This window comes from Terrapene carolina, unplaced genomic scaffold, assembly GCF_002925995.2.
Source record: "Terrapene carolina triunguis isolate 2854851 unplaced genomic scaffold, T_m_triunguis-2.0 Scaffold67, whole genome shotgun sequence".
NCBI classification, from domain to species: Eukaryota; Metazoa; Chordata; order Testudines; family Emydidae; genus Terrapene; species Terrapene triunguis.
Genome location: NW_020664418.1, coordinates 43769593 through 43785123, shown reverse-complemented (window position 1 = coordinate 43785123; position 15531 = coordinate 43769593). Strand labels below are relative to the sequence as shown.

At 41.5% G+C, this 15531-nt stretch overlaps 1 protein-coding gene across 1 annotated transcript in view; it reads left to right on the top strand.

Annotated features, from left to right (window-relative positions):
* FAM169B (family with sequence similarity 169 member B) overlaps positions 1–15531 on the top strand; it is a 49368-nt gene that overhangs the window by 2463 nt on the left and 31374 nt on the right. The gene's annotated exons all lie outside the window — the stretch shown is intronic.

The window sequence follows — 15531 nt, the reverse complement described above, 5'->3', positions numbered from 1 at the left end:
GTTCCCAGGCAGGCTCCTAGACTGAGCTTTAATGATGCTACCAGGCTGGACCGGAAACAGTATTAAACTTCTGGGCACCACCCAGCCACAACAAATCCCTCTGGTGGGGCTTTGTGAGTGACTGCCTCTCACAATCCACTCTGGGCTGAGCTGGCTGGAAAAGGACCAAGATTAGTTTCCAGCAGCATGTTAACCAGCCACTTCCGCAGAAGTCTGCTGGTCCCTACATAAGTTATTACACCAGACATGCTGTTTGTTAAGGATGCTGTCGTTCAATAGTGTGTGTATTTCGTATGGTATTACTGTGTTGACCACTTGAATGGCAACATCTAGCTGGATTTAAAGACCTGACTTAAGGTTTTCTCTAAATTACCAAAACACACAGCAACAAGTTTGTGCTTGCCTGGGAAATTTCGCTCAGTTCCTGTGCAGTCACAGTCTGACTCTAGCTGTCCTTAGAGTTTTTATTGCAAGGTATCCATCAGACGTTTTCCGGGTCCACAGGTGGTAATTTTTTCTGGTCTTATAGCCTGATTCAAAACCCATGGAAGTAAATGGGAAGACTCCCCTTTAGGGGTTTGGATTAGAAAGCAGTTACAGTCAGAAAAATAGCTCTGTCAAAATGGCACCACTTCCTTCATACACCTGTTCCTTCAGTGTGTTTAGAGCCCTATCAGTGAATATAGTGGTACTATGGTTTAGTAGATGAACACAGGAGAGACAGTAAAAAGGAACAGAGGGAACACAGTATATAAAACAAACATCTTCAAGTCATAAATCCAAGGCTTGAGTCTCATGCTAAAGACAGTGCTGTAATCCTCTAATCCAAACTTCGCTTTTGGTTTAAGAGGAAGTAAAGGAAACAAGAATAATGGAGAACAGAGTAGTAACTACGTTGTCTTTTGGCCACAAGACAGTAGCTAATTCGATTAGTATGATATGGAATGGAGATATATGGAGCCTTTCCTACATATTGTTGCAGAGTTTATCCTTTGTTAATCACTGGTGAATGGAATTACAAATAACTGTAGAAGTAGAAATATTTGTTGTAAAATAATGTTTGGAAATTTGAAAAAAAATAAGCAAAAATTAATCACAAATATTTCTAGTAGCAGGCAAAAGAGTCTCTCTCCCTAGCAGAGGCTGACAGAGAGAATGAAAAAAATAACGCCAATATATGTGGCAAGTTTCTTTTGCCCTAAAATAGATACTAATTTAGATCTATAGCAGTAAGTGAAACAATAATCAATCTAGCATTTGATGCTTGGCAATGGATCTGATTTTGAGACAGGTGGGCCTTTGTGCATGCTCAGTAGTGGATCTCCAAGAGAGTCTTGAGGGAATAGTGTTCTTGGTTTATATTTGACTAGGAGCATTTCCAAGAATCTCTGTTCATGCACTCTCTTGGATAAGGGCCGATTGAATCACCTCAGTTAACTTTTGCACTGCTTTCTCTCATGCTCTGTCTTTGCACTGTGCTTTCTTAATCTGTCAAGCTAACAGGTAAATGGAGAGAGAGGGAATTTATCTTCTGAAACACATTTTAAGTTGCTGCCATTTATCTAAAGCACCTACTTCATCCCCTTCAGTAAAATAATGATGATGATGTTCATTAGTTCTTCTAGCTGCTCGTGGCTAAATGTGCTGAAATCAGATAGGAGAAAAAAATAGTGCAATAGGGCAATCAGCCACTTATGAAAGTCAAACATTTGTAATCATGATATTGGCTTTTTTGGAAGACTCGCTATTCTGCTGATGCTTTTAAAAGAAATATCTCCAGATGAATGCAACTTGGTGTTCCTTGTCCAGACATTTTTTTTTCCCCCAGCCCTTTTTGTTTTTTAAAAATTTTCCCCCCCCCCCCCCCCCCCCCGCTTCATTTTGTATTGCTCCAAATCATGTGTTTTGAATGGTTCTTCCCACACCCCCACCCCACCCCGCCCCAATCCCCTCTCTCTTCTGGAAAACATGTTAGCGTTTCTAGCTATTGTCACCGTTCTGCCTTATTTCTTTGATTGCACATCCTTAAGTTTAAAAAAATAATTCAGCAGCAATTGGCAAGTGGTCCAATAAAAAATGAAGTCTCTGAATGTCTTGGAGCCAGCCTTTAGCTTTGCTTGCTCATGCTGTGATTTTGGATCTTACATTGCTCTATGACTGAGATGCTACAACTTTAAGTGTTCTTGCAGTCTGATCTTTCAACTCTTACTCCCAAAATAATCCCATTGACTTCAAGTGACAGTAAAGGTTGTTCATGTGCCATAAGGCTTGCAGGCCTGTCCATCTAAAATTAAACCTATTTACCCTTTGTGTAGATCCTGTGCCAACCCTAACATTGAGAAATGAGCCAGCTGCTCACCTGGAACTTCAGCTATTTCTTTTAAATACAGTCTGCTCTCATGTAGGTTCCCCCCCTCCCCTTTCTTCTTCAAGGAGCCCTGAGGTTTGCATGTACCCACAGGCTCTGGGAAGGGCATTTTTGTGGGTAATACAACATATGATCCTGGGGCCTTAGTGATAGTTACTAAATGACTAATCTGTGTATCTAGCTCAGGGGTCGGCAACCTTTGGCACACGTGCTTACCCTGGCGGGCCGGGCCGCTTTGTTTACCTGCCGTGTCCTAAGGTTCGGCCGATTGCGGCTCCCACTGGCCGCAGTTCGCCACTCCAAGCCAATGGGGGGGCAGCGGGAAGCGGCGGCCAGCACATCCCTTGGCACGCGCTGCTTCCTGCCACCACCATTGGCCTGGAGCGGCGAACCGCAGCGAGCGGGAGCCGCAATTGGCCGAACCTGCGGATGCGGCAGGTAAACAAACCGGCCCGGCCCACCCAGGTGCTTACCCTGGCGAGCCGCGTGCCAAAGGTTGCCGACCCCTGAGCTAGCTTACCAATTGCAGTAAAGGAGCCTTAAAATTACACCTGTCCTGCAGAAAGATTTTTGTTGTTTTTGTTCATGAAATCAGTGTTAATCAATAGAGTTTACATTCCTGCACAGGAGATCTGCTGCAGGACAGGTGGAATTTTAAAATTCCAGATCTGTATTTGCAACATCAGATGTGTTAGAAACCAGGTCAGTATGAATTTTCCACATCCGGTAACAGTGGCTAAACTAAGGTTCCTGAGCTTTTTCTGTGGCAACACACAGTGCTTTGTGTTGCCTTTGCAAAGTGACTGGCAGCCCCTTGGGTCACACATATCCAAAGTACACAGTCTCCTGCTCGGTTACCAAGAGGTCAACGGATGCTTAAAAATGTTGCATTTTTAACCTTTGAAACTGAAGTCTGGTGACTGGTCTTTGCAGCATTACTGACAACAGATGGCAAACAGCTCCACTGATGTAATTCTTATTTGTAATTCATTCCTGTGAAGTTCCACAAACAGCTTCACAAAATCTCTGAGAATGCCTCCATGTTTTTTTGCTGTGTTACAACATCAAGCCAAATTAAATAAAAATTCCATTTTGTATCATTCAGATTCCCTTGGTGTCATGTGATGTTTTTGTAAAGGTTGCCTTGCAGCAGTTTCAGATAAGTGCACGTTTGGTAGCAATTTAAGGCCTGTGTCCTTTAAGTAATGCTTATTAGGACGTAACAGATGCTGTTTAGAAACATTATGCCTTTTAATAGGCTCTGCTTTTAGGCTGTATGTTCTCTTTTTCAAGGCAGGCGGTAGATCAGCAAGCTTGGAGGTATGCTGTCGTTTATGCAAAGCCTAAGTCAATTTTCTGCTCTGAAATCAAGCCATGTGTTTTTCCTTGTTTTTTCCATTCTGGTCATAGCTATCTTGCTGTGTTTTTTCCCCCACATCAGATCTTTGGCTGTTTGTCAAGGCACTACAATAAAAACCTTTTGCATTTTTAACCACCAGAAGTGGTCTTTTTAGATGAGACCATGGGAAACCAAATTTAAAGAACCTCATATTTGATGTCAAGTGCACAGACAGTACAGAGCTAAACCATTCCCACCAGCCCCTTAAAAAAAAAAAAAAGCTATGGTGGTTTTGGCGCAGTTTCAAAGACGTAGAATAGCTGACACAAAAGCACAGAAAAACAATAGTGATATTTACACATTTCCTTCCACTACATGCAGCTGTTTATTGAAGCAAGAAATTCAGGACAGGCTCAGAGAGCTATGATAGGTAGCACAGCTATTCGCTTTTATATAATAAAATTGGCAGTATCAAAATGTCTGGATGACTGTAAGGCATGGACAAACACTGGGGAAGAATGTTTCTGTTCCTTCCTTCTCTTGCTCAAATTAAATACATTTTAATTTTGAAAGGAATCTAGTTTAAAGATTGATTCTTGCAAGTACACCTCTACTCCGATATAACGCTGTCCTCGGGAGCCAAAAAATTCTTACTGTGTTATAGGTGAAACCGCGTTATATCGAACTTGCTTTGATCCACCAGAGTGCGCAGCCCCGCCCCCCCGGAGCGCTGCTTTACCGCGTTATATCCGAATTCATGTTATATGGGGGTAGAGGTGTAATTTGGAGTGGAGGGTGTTCAACACCACCTAAGAGGTATTTGGTACCTTACAGGATTGAGGCATTAGTTCTTTGAACCAGGGATGTGTTAAGCCTGATTTTTCAGAGAGGCTGAGCATCCCCCGCTCAGCTGAAATTATTGGGGAATTGAGATTGCTTGGTGCCACTGAATATCAGGCTTATTGCCTCTTTCGTATCAGTATTGCTCCATGGCACTGTATAACTATTGATAGTAATGAGGAACTGCATTGAATGTCATGCTAACTGTTAGCCCCAGTCTCAGCTAGCAAGCAGGGAAGGGTAGCTCTGCAATAATTTTAAATGCTCTGTGGCTTTAAAATATGGATTTTTTTTCTTTTTCTTTTCTTTTTTTCATATTTCTGGCTGGTAGTCTTTCTAGCATCTCCCCTATGGACAAAAGCATCTCCGAACTGGACTGCTTTCCAAACTCAGATATCAACTCCTGTCTCCCTGCTTTTTCCTCCTTTATCACTATGGGAGGATTTGTCTTCCCCTTGTCTCTTCAAGTGTAGGGGGACTTGTGGTTTTGTCCTTCAACCTTCTCTCTTTCTTCCATCTATCTTCTCTGTGTGTGATGGTAAAGGACTGAGCTAACCCTGCCTAGATTTGGACCTGTGGTTCCTAAAGGCTCCTCTGTTATATCTTTTTATTCCTTTTCCTTTCAAATCATCCTTTCTCTCTGTACAGAAAATCCTTCAGCTATACATTCCATTATTTCCCAGCTCCCCCTCCACATCCCTTTTTCAGTTTATACTCTGAGGGCCAAACACCAGTAACACCATTGTACATTTGGAGTGCCACCCTTTACTTCAGTGTAACTGAGATAAGCGTATGGCCCTGAGAATTTTCCACACATTCCTGGGCTCTGTGGGAGGCAGTAGATATTAAGGAGCCAATTCTCACTGCACTTTTATAGCGGTATATTGAGGGTGTCACCCTGTCTGGAGCGGTTCACGAATGTGAATGCCAACCTCAGGGCAGAGTGTCAAAAAGCAGGGCAGACACCCCTAATTGGTTGTATGTTCTACAATGAGATTTCACCAACTCAGTAACAAATTTGAACTTCTGAAGAGCTGTAACAGTCTTATGATGGAGTCACAGACAATCACCTTGGGCATTCTAGTCTATGTTGCCACCCAGGCAAGCGGGACTTAGTGATAGTTGGTTGTTATCCACCAAAGATCACAAAAGATTCAGGTTGTTTTCAGTCACTTATCCCAGGCCAATTTGTATCTCAGATCTCATACCAAAGACAATGCATGTAGCCAATCCTATAGTAAAATAACTATGGATTTATTAACGAGGAAAAAGAAACGAGAGAGTTATTTACCGGTTAAAGCCGGCAAACATATATACACAAATGAGTTACAGCTGATGGTTGCAAAAGGTGACAGAGTTGTAGCAATCTGTCAGCACTGAATGTGTTTTAGGGCTGGAGGTGGTGCTAGCCCATTGGGGGCCCGAAACCGGAACATTTTTGCCCCTCTCCCCCAACATAGCCTCTTCATGGGTGTGAAGGGGCGATTAACAAAGACTTTATGTTGTGATGACCCATTTAGTTTTGATAGCCTTCTTAATGAGCAGGAGATGATCCTTTCTGACAGGTTGACAGTTTCAGGGCAAACATTTTTTACAGTTATAAAGCAAAAACTTAAATATTACCTTATAGCATGTGATATAGATATTGTAAGTGAGGTTAATGCATGTAGCAATTTATAGGCATTTCATAAAGTTATAAGTTATAAGTCCAATACCCGTCTTAACCATTCTAACACACAGGTGAAACAGACTGGTTTCCAGAAATGAATTTGTTAGCGCTCACCTGAGGCCTAAAGCCTTGGCAAGAGCTGGCACCTGGTTTGCCAGCGTCACAGGGGGTAATGCCACAGAAGTCAATGGAGTTTCACTGCTGTAAGTCTGGTGTGAGGGAGAAAAAATGCTTGTTAGTTATAACCTTGGATGCTACTTCTTTTCAGACCTACATCTCCTTTGACCCACTCTGAGGGTACGTCTTCACTACCCGCTAGATCGGAGGGTAGTAATCGATCTATCGGGGATCGATTTATCACGTCTCGTTTAGACGCGATAAATCGATCCCTGAACGCGCTCCCCGTCGACTCCGGAACTCCACCAGAGCGAGAGGTGGAAGCGGAGTCGACGGGGGAGCGCCGTGAGGACCCGAGGTAAATCGATCTAAGATACGTCGACTTCAGCTGCGCTATTCTCGTAGCTGAAGTTGCGTATCTTAGATCGATCCCCCCCCCAGTGTAGACCAGCCCACAGTGAGATATCTCTCTCCATCTTACATCTCTAAACTCTTTGAAAAGAGAGTGAAATGTTCAGTCACTCTTTGCTGCTACACTATAGCTGTACCTGGTAGCACTTCCATAGTTTAAGGGTGTGTCAACATTTTTATTTATAAATCTTGCTTTCCGAGTCATCATACCTCAGCCTTTTTCAATTACTTCAGACTGGAACTTTGTACAAAGCTTGTCAGTCCAGATGTTATGTTTTATGTGATATGACAGGAGGTAGCATGCTTACGCAGATGGATTTCTATTTGTTTGTGCTGTGAGTTGGGTGTGGTTTTCGTGTTTTTCTTTTTTAAATGTAGCACTGCTGCAAAGAACAGTTTGAAGAAAAATAGACGCAGCTGGAATCTTTATGGTAAAACCTACAGGGGGTTGGGACAGCGCAAGTTAACTTTAAGATTGAATAAGCTCCTGTCTTAGTGCTATCACTTTATACCCAGATTCCTAGAGTTTAATATTTAAATTTAAAATACTATGAAACTCAGTAGTAAATATGTTGTTGTAGATGCAGTTTTTCTTACAAAGGAGGAAAAAATAGTTTGAATTAAAATTGATTAAATATTAATTCTATTTCACAAGCTTCTGATCACTCTTCTAAATTCTAGGAAATAAATAAAATGCTTGACATACAGAGCCCAATTCTCTGAGTTGCTGAAATCAGTAAGAATTGAAGGTGCTTAGCACCTCGCGAGATCAGGTCCATCTATCCTTTGCCTATGTCCAGTCGCACCTCTGCTAGGCATAACCTTTTTAGGCAGTAGCAAAATCCTGTGAACATGAATGGGCTCCCTAATGCCATAGCCTCTTGTATTGGAGATGCATAACCCTTATCTGTAGTCCATTTGTTGAAGTGGTAGAATGGTGGCAGTTGCTTAAATAGAACTCATCTATTTAAACTGCCCAGCCACTTAATCAGAAATTGGATTATAATTATTTACTGCCGGAGCACTTTCACTTTCACTTACTGATTTTCACAGAGCAATGCCTTTTAGACAGAAACTCATATTTTGTTTGCCCGCCTGGAGAACTCTTCATTGTCAAAATGCTAATGGAAAATAGTACAGGGATGGTATTACATAAAAACCCATTTAAACCAATAAACATTTTTTCTGTAAGTTCCCAGGTTATCCTGTGACAAATGGGTGAAAAGTAATGCAGTGTGAAAGAACACTGTTCCTGTTAATGATGTACAGCATGTGGTTAAGGGCTGCCATGCCATGTTGGACAGATATCACACCACAGTATTTATCCATCAGTTCTATTGCCACCACACATTGTTACCGTGTTACTGGAGGTTTCATTTACACTAGAACTTGGTTTTTTGACATGTACTTGCTCAATTAAATTCAGGATATGAGAGTCAGGTTCTGCATGTACTCCCGGTAACATGCCAAAGACCTCTTCCTTCCTTTGAAAGGTTAAACAAATATGGTAGTCTAATGATAACCACATGCTTAGAACTGTTCAAGCTCAATTAAAGCAATGAATAAGACTTGGTACTTGGTACTGAGTGCTGCTGTTTAAACACAGTGCTTCTGCTCCTGTGAGAGGTTAATGGCAAGGCACAGTATTCATATGTGCCTCATTTAGAAGAGCTAAAAAGTCACTCTCTCTAGAACCTAGATGGTCACATTATTGCAGCCATAGTATGGATATTAGAGAGAGAGAGAGAAGTGGGTGGCTACAGTAACACTGCATATAGTGTAGATATGACAGTCTATAGAGGGGGAGGGAAGCGGGCTCTTTATAGCATATATTATATTACTCCTATGCCTTCGTATGTAGCACTTTTCATCCAAAGATGTTTGAGCATTGGCCTGCTAAACCCAGGGTTGTGAGTTCAATCCTTGAGGGGGCCATTGAGGGATCTGGGGCAAAAAAAAATAGCTGGGGATTGGTCCTGCTTTGAGCAGGGGGTTGAACTAGATAATCTCCTGAGGTCCCTTCCAACCCTGATAGTCTATGATTCTATGAAGTGTTCTACAGACATTAATAGATTAAGCCAGTAATGAGGTAGGTATTGTATGCATTTAAACGATAGGCATTTAAATGATTGGCTGAGGTCACACATCCAGCCAGTGTCAGGAATAGAACCCTGATGTTCTGATCCCCAGTGCCCTGTTCTAATCACAGGACCATTCCCTCCTAAATAGTAAGGTGATGTACATAATCTTTTCTGTGTCAGTTCACCTAAATTTATGTGCATATTTGACCATCATAGATATCTGGACAAATGATTCGTTCACAAGAAAAGAGAATGAAGCTGCAAAGTGGTTTGTGTTAAGAACGATAAGATAATTGTGATAAGAACGATAACTCTTGTGATAAGAACGATAACTCTTATGCCCAAGACTTGGATATAAGTACTCCTGATACTGACAGGAAAGCTTAAAATAAATCTCCTGTATACTGTGGATTTCTGCATATATCTCACCCTGTTTATTGCTGATCATACTAGCATAAAAATAAGACTTTCCCCCCCCTTTTTTTGAAAGCAACACAGTAGAACCTCAGAGTTACGAACACCTCGGGAATAGAGATTGTAACTCTGAACAAAACGTTATGGTTCTTCTTTCTAAAGTTTACAACTGAACATGGATTTCATACAGCTTTGAAACTTTACTATTCAGAAGAAAAATGCTACTTTTAACCATCTTAATTTAAATGAAACAAGCACAGAAACAGTTTCCTTACCTTGTCAAATCTTTTTTTTTAAACTTTCCGGTTTTTTTTAGTAGTTTACATTTAACACAGTACTGTACTGTATTTGCTTTTTTTATTTGTCTCTGCTGCTGATTGTGTACTTCCGGTTCCAAATGAGGTATGTGATTGACTGGTCAGTTCGCAACTCTGAGGTTCTACTGTAATGCCATCCCCAAGTGTTCAAAAATGAGTTAGGTCCCCCACAAAATGATATTGGCTTAAAAATCGTAAGTTTTAAAAAATAATAAATGTTGGGTTCTTTTTATTTGCTTTTTGTTTCTGAGCCAGTAGGACTCACATGTTCAAGCTTTTCTCTTTCATGTGTATGTGCGAATGAAAATGAATGATGTGGGGAGGTGTTTGTGCATATCGATAGTTCTTACTCTCAGTAATGTAAACATGACTAAGGGCACTTTTTAATTGTGCAGTTCTTAATAAATGCATGTAGTTTAATTCTCTACAACCTGTTTGCAGAATGAGTAACAGCAATCACAGGGGACATGATTAATTACTTAGTACAGTACACTATGATTTTTAATTCTTTATCTACACTACAATCATACTGCAGCAAATAGCTGCCTGCAATTCTACTGCATCAAACAGCTATAATGCTTGAAATGCTCCATTCAACAAATAAAGCTTTCTTAGGAGTATGATCAGTATTTAAGGTATCTTAATTACCTCTTTGATATGTCGGAAGCTGAAACAATTCTATTACCAACTTGTTAAGGAAACTACATTGATGTAGTTTGTCCCAATACTTCTGTTAGTCTCAAAGGTGCCACAGGACCCTCTGTTGCTTTTTACATTGATGTAGTTATATATGGATACAGTAATAGATTACTCTAACTGAAGATAAGGCAGGTGTATTTTGTGTGATAATTAAAAGATATATTGGATTAATGCTCAAGCAGAAAATGTGATTTTGACAATGTGTACTAACTTTTAAATTGAACAAGCACCAGTTTTAAAATATTTGTGTTTTTGAAATAAAAAGATCCAGCTAATCGGCAGAGTTAATTAGTAACTGTCTCACTATGTAGTGACAAATTAACAAAATTAGTGTATAAAAACATGAGATCCAGTAAACTAAATAAACTGGAGTAATTAAAAAGCTCTTGAAAAGAGTGGTGGCAGTTTAATACTGCTGCAACACTGTTGTCATATGATGGGGTTATAAATAATATAAAATTACGATTTAAATTATTTGTGGTAGGAACCAGGATTAAGCTGCATCACTTTTCTCTGATTGTGCAAGTTAGACTGAATCCTTATTGGGGGGATTTGGTTTACCTTCAGTATTATAACAACTTATAGTTTCATTTGTAGAATTTCACATACAAGAGGGTGCACCATGTGTTTTCTGTTGTGCTGAGAAGAATAAATTATTTTGGCTATGGAAAACTATTTCCTGCTTACTTCAACCCATGCAGTGAAATTCTTGCTGGTTCAGTAGTGACAAGGTCTGTGTCTAATGTACAAAACATCACAATTTTAGTTCAAGGTGGAAAATAATCTCCCATCCTATAAGTGACTAGAGCTATGGCTTTAAAAATAGACCTTATGCATGTTGTTATTTCCCATCAAGAAACCTATGTTATGATCTGCCTGAGATCCCAGGTGAAGTGAGTTTGGCTGCAGTTTTTCCTCCAAGAGAGAGGTATTCGTTCACTTCCCAAAACCACCACATAATTCAGCACAGTTAACTATTTCGGTTCTGGAAAAAGCTAGGGCTGGCATAGCAGTGGTGTGTATTGGGAAGAGGGGTACTGCAGGAAAGAACTGAGGTGCATTTGGGGTTCAAGACTGAAACAGGGTAGTTTAGGTTATTTGACAGAGCTCTATGGGATTCCAGGCAGGAGTAACAAGGAGTGCTGCATGTCAGGTGTTAGTGCCTGCTTGCTTTATATTCATCTCTAACTATTACTTTTCATTTTAAGGATCAGATCCTCAGCTGGTGTGAATCAGTGGCGCTCCATTGACGGGAACGGAGACACACTGAGTTACGCCAGCTGAGGCGCCGGCTCAGACTTTTTTATGAGAACAAAAAATGCAACAAAATGAAATTGCCACTTGTTTGTGTTCAGTTTAAAATGTGGCTTTGTCTATTTGTTTCCAAAGTAGGCCTGTATGCTTAAAACAGAAATCTGAATGCCAATATAGCTTTATATATTTGTAATCAAAAGATTATCTATCTATATTTTTTTATTCCCCCCCCCCACTTTTTTAAAGAAAAAAAGCGCAGTTGCTATGTAAAAGGTCAAGGCTGATACCTACCTGTAAGCTCTTGTTGATTCTGTTGCTGTAGAATCTATGTGATGTCATGACCTTGTTTACCAGCTTTGGCTATTTAAGATGGCAGCCCCTTTCAGCTCTGCAGCATTGCTAAGGCAGGAATGTCTGGAATCCCTCTAATGCAGTAGGCCTCCCGTTCTAAATTTACTCTCCTTATGGTTATATGGTACCTCCTCTGTGGCTGCAGTGAGAGGCCCCCTTTTTATGACTCTTTTTTTCCCCTCTGGCTGGTAACCCTTTGTGTGCGTTGCCTGTTTAAAAAACATTCAGCTTCGGCTAGTACAGTGTACTCTTTTGTTGTTGCTGCTGCATAGGATCAAACTCTGTAATGAAATCCTGTAATTTAAATTGGTTTTATAAAGCTGTCCTTGGAACTTAAAGCTCTCAGTCTCCTGAGCTGCCGAAAGGGGCCTCAAGCCCAAGGCATCCACAGGAAAACATTGCTTTAAAAGGAAAGCAGCAAAGTTAAACTCTTCTAAAACTAGTGATTAGATTTTTAAAATCTTTATCGTTTCTTCTTACTTTAGCCAGCCGTAATTATTTGTTGTGAATAGAATGCATAATAATAATAATCATTAATAATACTTAGGACTTATGCAGCTCTTTAACATTTGTGCATTTGAAAGTACTTTATAAAGCAGGGTAAGTGTGATTCCGCCTGCCCCCCCTTAAGCACATGGGAAGATTGAGGCTCACAGAGGTTAAAGTGAAAACCCAAACTAACCTGATGGCTTCTCCTCTACCTGCATTTGGCAACTAGATTTCCAAACTTTTAAAGATGGGATTTTCAGAAGTGCCTAAGTGAGTTAGGAGGATAAGTCCTGTTGACTTTCAAAGGAACATGTTCTGATTCCAGTTGCTGCTTTTGAAAATTGCAACCTAAAGTGAAGAGGGAGTTGAACAGAGTAACTGAACAAATTGTTTATTTGAGGGAAAAAAGTGATTCATCTAGAGGGCTGTACTGATAAGATGTTGACCAGCATTGGTATTTAATGCTTCAATTTTTGGCTTGTGTCATAACATCTTTATTTGATCACATAATTCTCCAAATGATCACTTTTAACTTACAATACAGACCTACTAGTTACTGGAAAAGCTCGTGTAACTTAAAGGTACTAAGTGTTTTCTCTGTGAGGAAGAAGACAAAATCATGTTTATTCATTAAGTAACAGGATATAGCATTGTGAGTGCTGCGCTCATCAGTTGCATATTTTGGAAGGCCCAATATCTTGCTTTTTGTGTCAGCATACATCCGGTAAAATTAAATCCTTATGTACAGATTTTTTTTTTTTTAAATAATTGAAAACAATCATACAGGACATTCTTGTATTTAAAAATAACTTACCAGAGCATTTAATAATAATCCTTCATTTTGTTTTTAACATACTACATGTCCTATTTTCCTTATATGGATTGTTATTGCAAAGTACATGTGTGGGAGCCCACTACAGCAAGCTTTCTTTCTGCAAAGTGCTGGTTAGGATTTTATAATGTGAATTGACTTGACAATGTTGCAATGCTTCTTCCTTTCTTTCTCATTTTCTCAGATACAAACGTGACAAAAAACATTTACACATCAGCCTTTAGAGATTTACTGTTCAGCATTCTGACTACATAGCACTGCTATCAAACTTCAGGATGTAAGCTGATCGCTTGCAAAGGCCAGGAGTGAGTTTTTAAACCCCCTTGTATAGCAATGAACATGGATGAATTAGGGGTTTTGGTTTCTTACATTCTTTTTAAGGTAATTGGTATTGACCACTGCCAGAGTCCAGATACTGGACTTGATGGACTAATGGTTTGATCTGGGACATCAGATCCTATGTTCTTATTTTCATAGGGAAAGCATTATTTCTGTCTATCATACTTGTATAGTCCCCGTTAGGATGGTATTTGATTGCTTAACAATTGGTAATATATTTATCCTCTTGTTTGCAGAGGAGGACCTGAGGCCACATAATGCACAGTCAACCTGTGGAGCTTCTTGCCAGAGGATGTTGTAAAGGCCAAGACTATAACAGGGTTAGAAAAAGAACAAGATAAATTCATGGAGGATAGGTCCATCAATGATTATTAGCCAAGACGGGCAGGGATGGTGTCCCTAGTCTCTGTTTGCCAGAAGCTGGGAGTGGGTGGCAGGGGATGGATCACTTGGTGGTTGCCTGTTCTGTTCATTCCCTCTGGAATGAACTGTTGGAAGACAGGATACTGGGCTAGATGGATGTTTGGTCTGACCTAGTATAGTTATTCTTATGCTTGTCTACACCTGGGTTCTTTTGTGGACTGTGTTTTTGCATGTATACTTTTGTGGATTAATTTATCCAAAATAATTAAAGCCAGGTGGGTGGACACAATCTACTTCCTTCTGAATCAGTGCATCCACACAGTTGTGTTTTCTTTTCTTTTTTTTTAATTAAGAACTCTGCTAAAGCTCCTTTTCTTTGTTGCGGCATTGAAACTTCTCTTGGGACTGATCCCTCCCATCATTTGCTTTGCTATATGTTGTGTAGCCTGGCACTCCGGTGGCTGCTCTTCAGGCAGTACTGGACCAACATCTCTCTCCAGATCTCAAGGGAATCCATGCAGTGGCATAGCCAGGTTCTGAGAGCAGGGGGAGCAACATTAAAAAGGCGCCCTCCCTTGGCTCCTCCTCTGGCCACGCCCCCTTGGCTCCTCCTCCGGCCACGCCGCCCCCCCCCCCCATGGCTCCTCCGGCCGTGCCGCCCCCCCCCCTTGTCTGCAGGAGCCCAGCGCCGGTGTAACGAGACGCAAACAGCTCCTGCTCCCAATTCCCTACTTTGGGTGACTTTGGGTGTACTGAGCATGCTCACCCGAACTGAGCATGCCCAGTAACCTTCGCTGTTGCCACTGCCCTCTCTCTGCCGGCCCGGCAGGCCAAGCTTCAGAGCAGAGTGTGGGCCCCGCCCCCTGGCGCCATGGTAACCCCTAACTAAGGCGCCGCTTTTGTAAAATGTGCTGAGGGGAAGCGGCTGCTTCCTCTGCACCCCCCTAGCTACACTACTGAATCCGTGGGTCCATACGGATGCATGAGACATGGCTGCTTTAATGCTGAGAAGGGTACAAGAATCCAGGCATGTGCAATTGCAAACGGGTCGCTTCTAGCTGCGCGACAGTATTTAAACATGACCCCAGAGTAGTAGCAGGCACACAGAGAGACAAGTAGATCCAGGTGCGAAGCAATGTAGTGTGGGATAGCAGTGGGAGGACTGCCGGAGGCAGAAGTTATGCTGAAAGACAGATGCATCCAGACACACTTTTTTCTGTACTAGCTCATCCTGAAGTGAACTAACCCACTTTCAAAGTGGGTTATCCAGTTTACAACAAATGACCAGTTAGTTTGAAATAAGAATTGGTCGCAAGGCATTTTACTGAAAAAACACAAGTGAATGAAAACTCCTGTTTGCCCCAGGGTGGTAGACAAGACTTGAGTGCCTTGTCCAAAGTCACACAGGAAGTCTTTGCCAGAGCAGGAAATTGAACCCAGGTTGCCCAAATCTCAGGCTAGTGCCCTAATTACTAGACGAGGGGTCGGCAACGTTCGGCACGCGGCTCGCCAAGATAAGCACCCTGGCGGGCCGGGCCAGTTTTATTTACCTGCTGACGCGGCAGGTTCTGCCGATCGCGGCCCCCACTGGCCGCGGTTCGCCGTCCCGGGCCAATGGGGGCGGCGAGAAGCCGCGGCCAGCACATCG